We start from the raw sequence: 6,000 nt of genomic DNA, 5'->3' as shown, positions 1-6,000 counted from the left end.
GTACAGTAGTGCCCAACCCCTTTAGGTTTTACTCTGGGTGCACAGACAGCTCTGGGGTCCATTTTAGGTCATCAGAGCGGAATGTACTAGTCTCCTGAAATCTGGTGACATCATGGAAAAAAGGGACCCTCCCTACAGTAATACAATGCAGTAAAGTTTTTTAAAAGGTCATAAATTATTATTATTTTTTTTTCATCCAAAAAGTAAGGGCAGAGACAGTCGGCCATATAACTCGTGCGAGGATTGCATCATAAACCTTGTACTGGTTGTCTGCTCTCCTGACCTGAGCTTGACAACTGCACAGAAATCCATCAGGCTGTCATGCTCAGGTCAGGAGAGGCGCCAGGCCAGCCGGGCACTGTGATGTGATCATCGCACCAGTTATATGGCAGTTTGTCTCTGCCCTTACAAGAACTCTCAGACAGGAATGGGGCTTTTTACAGAATGTATAACACCCCACTCACTAGCACAGTACTATGATATATTGTCAAGTTTCTTTGCTCAAATCTGCAACAAGTAATACGCAAAAATGTGGTAAAATGGAACAAATTTTTTTTTTCTTAAAAGCCTGGTCAAGCTATTTAGAGGATCAATTTTTTCCCAACCAATCCAGAGAGCTACAGAATGCCCTATACCAGAGATCCCCAACCTGTGACTCGCAGGCCCATGATGTGTGGATCGTGGTTGTCTGCCAGCTTGATGCATTAGCACCAGGTCCAGTAAAAAGCTATAAAGAGCAGGTCTCCAGACCTGTGACTAGCCCTGCACCGTAGCACAAATCTGTAGGCACATATACCAGCCTTGTGGTTTTAGAGATTAATATATTTAATTTATCTGGAGGTACGAAGATCCTGCCAGTCACAGGAGATTCTTTCAGCTGGATGTGATAGTGTGGTGGGAGTGCTTGATGCGAGCATACTGAATCGGGGTAAGGTGACAACCACTGGATGCAAGCATACGGCCTCCGTTTAATTTCTATGGGAAAGTTTGGCTGCCATTATAATAGTAATTTGGGATTTGGGTGACGCTACTTTGGGGGAGAGCAGGAGCAGATGTCACTACCCCAAGGTGCATCTGGATGTGGCTCTCCAGATAAGAAAGGTTGAGGACCACTGCCCTATACAGTGTCTATAGCACTGCCATCTCCAGGAGTCCCAAAACAATAAATGGAGAAGTAGTATTCCCAGCGGTCGAACCCCAAAAGAGGAGAGCCGGATCACTTAGCAAGTTATCTATTCACAGGATAAGATGGAACCAAGTACCTAATTCTTACTGCTGCAGTACAAAAGGGGACAGTATGTACTTATTAAATGCAAGACTATTAATTCTGGGGGGAAAAAAAAAAAAAAGAAAGAGGCTTCAGGCTTTGTTACGCGATTACAATATGGACAAATTGTAGTTACTAAGATATTGTATATATATACATAGATTGGTCACTAGAGGGCAATAAAACCTATATTTATACCCACACTTCACGCCATCCAGTATGAATGGACCCATAGATACATCATTTATAAGGCAGCAGTGATTGAACATTACGCTCTGCCACAACTCCCAAGGAATGCCACGCGGAGTGAAACTGAATGTATTATCTATAGATGACTTGGCACATTAATTTCCCACTTTACAAAATATCTTTTCAGCAATTTTCTCATTTATTAGTTGAAAACCTCCTTTACATGGAATCTGTCACCAGGTTTTTGCATCTGAATGCAGCTTGACGTCATTTTGATAGAATCCCTGTTTTATCTGCTGCAGATCTACAGATTCTCAGAATGCAGAGCTCTACATAATCCCGCCCACACCAGTGTGCATAGGCAGAAAGCTGCCAATCAGTGATGGTGGTGAGAGCATATACAGAGCGCATGAATATGGACCACTACATGACAGCAGTTTTACTACTTCCCCAAGGGTAATTTCATGCGCATAAAACATTCTGTCCTTAAATGGCAGGTCACCTGCCTCCTAATTTAAATATCGCACCTGCGCAGTCAGTATAGTGGTCTTTAAAAAAAATAAAACAAAATGGCAATGGCGCTTTGCAGCCTGCAGTGGGGCGCAGACTGGCTTACTAATGCGGCGGTTCGAGGAGTCTCCTTCGGCGGTTGCATTTTTGCCACTCCCCCCCGAATTGGGAGTCTGTTCTCCTCTGAGCCAGCTGTCAAGCTGACAGCCAGCTCACTGAAGGTGCAGCGCCGGCTCCCTGTGTTTAATTGTACGGGGGCAGTGAAACAGGATTTAAGGACAGTTTGCGGCCCAAATATTACATCTGCCCCCACCCCTAAACTGGGTCCTTAAATCCTTTTACATCTGCTCCGACCCCCAAAAGTTTGGATGGGGGAAGATGTAATAGGATTAAAGGACACAGTTTGGGGAACGAGGGATGGGTGCGGACACAATATGGGGAGGGGGAAACAGGAGAAATTTGAGGGGGCATGGATGCAGACTCAGTATGGGGATGTGTGCGGAGGCAGTATAAAGATATATTTTGTGCAGGGAATATAGTAAGGGGCAATTATTTATTCAGGGGCTCAGCTTAGAGCAGATATTTTTTATTCAGGAGCATTATAATGACACTGCTATTTTTAAGGGCATTGTGTGGAGTCTGGACAAGATGAAGAAAATAAAGAGAACGACTCCCAGAGACAACATCATCTTTCAGGTACCTGGATATAAATGTTTTTTTGTAATACTGACTAATTCTCATATTTGTATTTATGTTAGGAACATTAAAGGGGTTGTCCAAGTTTGTAATGAGTCTGCAGTCATTCTATGTGACGGCAGACTTCAGAATTCTCACAACGCGCACTGCACACTGTCAGGATTTTCTCATGCCAGCGATTTGCATACATGCAGTCACATGCCGACTAGACGTGTGGCCTTACTCGATGAAAATGAATTGAGCGAGGCCAGACACGTCTAGTCGGAATATGGCCAGAAGTATACAAATCACATACTTGCACTTACATGACCGTCCACTCTTGCCACCGGCAAGGGAGAATTTTAAAAAAGTGTGCAGTGCATGCGCTGTGATATTTCAGAAGCCTGAAGTCACAGAGTGACTGCAGACTTTCATCACAAACCGGACGAGTCCTTTAATTATAAACTGAAGCCCTGTGGCATGCCAGTCCAATCCAAATAGCATTTAATATACCGTCAGGATTCAGCTCTGCTCGCTGGCAGGTTTCATCAGTCATCTCATGGCCACTTCACTCATGTGATTTTCATACTTACGGTCACGCAACAACTAGTCGGTTTTTCACTGAGCTTTGAGAGAAATGGGGAGAGCAGCTAGTCAGCATGCGACTAAGTGCAAATCGCATATGTGCTCAAGAGTGGGGGGATCTAGAACGAACCAGACTGTAAATAACATGGTAAAGGCAGTTAGTGAACATGTAGATAGGCGATACATTCATTCGTAGATACAGTGGGTATGTAAAGTATTCAGACCCCTTTAAAATTTTTGACTCTGTTTCATTGCAGCCATTTGGTAAATTCTAAAAAGTTCATTTTTTTCTCATTAAAGTACACTCTGCACCCCATCTTGGCTGAAAAAAACTAAATGTAGAAATTTTTGCAAATTAAAAAAGAAAAACTGAAATATCACATGATCATAAGTATTCAGACCCTTTGCTCAGTATTGAGCAGCAGCACCCATTTGAGCTAGTACAGCCATGAGTTTTTTTGGGAATGATGCAACAAGTTTTTCACACCTGGATTTGGGGATCCTCTGCCATTCTTCCTTGCAGAGCATCTCCAGTTCCATCAGGTTGGATGGTGAACATTGGTGAACAGCCATTTTCAGGTCTCTCCAGAGATGCTCAATTGGGTTTAGGTCAGGGCTCTGGCTGGGCCAGTCAAGAATGGTCACAGAGTTGCTCTGAAGCCACTCCTTTGTTATTTTAGCTGTCTGCTTAGGGTCATTGTCTTGTTGGAAGGTGAACCTTCGCCCAAGTCTGAGGTCCAGAGCCCTCTGGAAGAGGTTTTCATCCAGGATATCTCTGTATTTGGCCGCATTCATGTTTCCTTCAATTGCAACCAGTCGTCCTGTCCCTGCAGCTGAAAAACACCCCCATAGCATGATGCTGCCACCACCATGTTTCACTATTGGGCAGAGGATGAGCAGTGTCTAGTTTTCTCCACATTTACCGCTTAGAATTATCACCAAAAAGTTCTTAGTCTCATCAGACCAGAGAATCTTATTTCTCATAGTCTGGGAGTGTGTTTTTGAGCAAATTCTATGCAGGTTTTCATATGTCTTGCATTGAGGCGATATAGTGGATTGAATAAAAAGAGGTCTATGGAGCGCTAAAAAGATTAACACTGGAGATGACAGATTGGGGCTAAAAAATGAAATTTAATGAGCCCTTTCCACAATGCGTTTCGATAGTAAACTATCTTCCTCTGCTGCATTGAGGAGAGGCTTCGGTCGGTACACTCTGCCATAAAGGCCCAACTGGTGGAGGGCTGCAGTGATAGTTGACTTTTTGGAACTTTCTCCCATCTCCCTACTGCATCTCTGGAGCTCCGCCACAGTGATCTTGGGGTTCTTCTTTACCTCTCTCATCAAGGCTCTTCTCCCACGATTGCTCAGTTTGGCTGGACGGCCAGGTCTAGGAATACTTTTGGTGGTCCCAAACTTGTTCCATTTAAGGATTATGGAGGCCACTGTGCTCTTAGGAACCTTGTGTAATGTAGAAATTCTTTTGTAACCTTGGCCAGATCTGTGTCTTGCGACAATTCTGTCTCTGAGCTCCTTGGGCAGTTCCTTTGAGCTCATGATTCTCATTTGGTCTGACAGACAGGTGTGTGCCTTTCCAAATCAAGTCCTATTAATTAAACACAGCTGGACTCCAATGAAGAAGTAGAACCATCCCAAGGAGGATCACAAGGAAATAGGAAATGGACAGCATGTGACTTAAATATGAGTGTCTGAGCAAAGGGTCTGAATACTTATGACCAGTTGATATTTCAGTTTTTCTTTAAAAAATCTCTATATTTCTGGATTTTTTCAGTCAAGATGGGGTGCAGCATGTACCTTAATGAGAAAAAAAAAGAACTTTAGAATTTACCAAATGGCTGCAATGAAAGAGTGAAAAATTTAAAGGGGTCTGAATACTTTCCGTACCCACTGTATATTGATCAATACATTTTCTAGCCATACATTTATTGGATGGATAGATCAACCTAGTGAATATCTAACGATATATCAACCAATGTATCGCCTATCAAGCTTTTCATCATCATCAACCTCTAGAAAGATTTTCTATTTAATAAATAGATGCCTAGCTATATATCCTCACCAACTGCCTTTACCATGCTGTTTACAGTCTGATAAGTTCTGTATCACTATGTATATATATGCTGTATCCCACTAGGTAGGCAGACAGAAAATTAATATTTAGATTATATTTTGATACATTGGCGGCACAGTGGGGTTGAATTTATTTTAATACTAGTAATACCAAATATGTTGGGAGCAATCCTGTGTGCGCTGCGCTCCTATGTGCAGTGGTGATGACTGCCTCTTGTGCACGCTCCCGCATTGGTCCTCGGTACACAGTGGACGGCATTTTGTTAGTTTCATTTTTGAAGACCACTATATTGAATGCGCCGGCGCGATATTTAAAATCAAGAACCACAAAATTTAATTCTTCACTGCAAGTATCATTTTAATCTGTAACAGCGCCAACATGACAATGCCTGTAAAACCTGTCAGCAGAATTTTGCTAATTCTTTACTAAGTGAAATGACCCAACTATGGTGGCAGAAATGAAATTTTGTATAATAGAGATGTATGTATTCTCTCTCTCTCTCAGATTATATATATATACACACACACACACACTATTACACACTAACCTGACATATTGAAACGCCCTAGTCTGTGATCCTGATCCATATACCTACAGAAGGAAAAACAAAAACCTTATTTACGGTAAAATGTAAGAAAAATGGCTTAATAGATGATAAAACTTTGTGATGCAGTTTGAACAACTC

At 42.3% G+C, this 6,000-nt stretch overlaps 1 pseudogene; it reads right to left on the bottom strand.

Annotated features, from left to right (window-relative positions):
- Positions 1-6,000, bottom strand: part of LOC141203876 (UDP-glucuronic acid decarboxylase 1-like) — a 90,225-nt pseudogene that overhangs the window by 36,926 nt on the left and 47,299 nt on the right.

Source organism: Phyllobates terribilis, unplaced genomic scaffold (assembly GCF_046119375.1).
Source record: "Phyllobates terribilis strain yellow unplaced genomic scaffold, ASM4611937v1 Scaffold_125__1_contigs__length_5108534, whole genome shotgun sequence".
NCBI classification, from domain to species: domain Eukaryota; kingdom Metazoa; phylum Chordata; class Amphibia; order Anura; family Dendrobatidae; genus Phyllobates; species Phyllobates terribilis.
The sequence above is the reverse complement of the archived record's forward strand: the minus strand, read 5'-3'. Positions and strand labels throughout refer to the sequence as shown.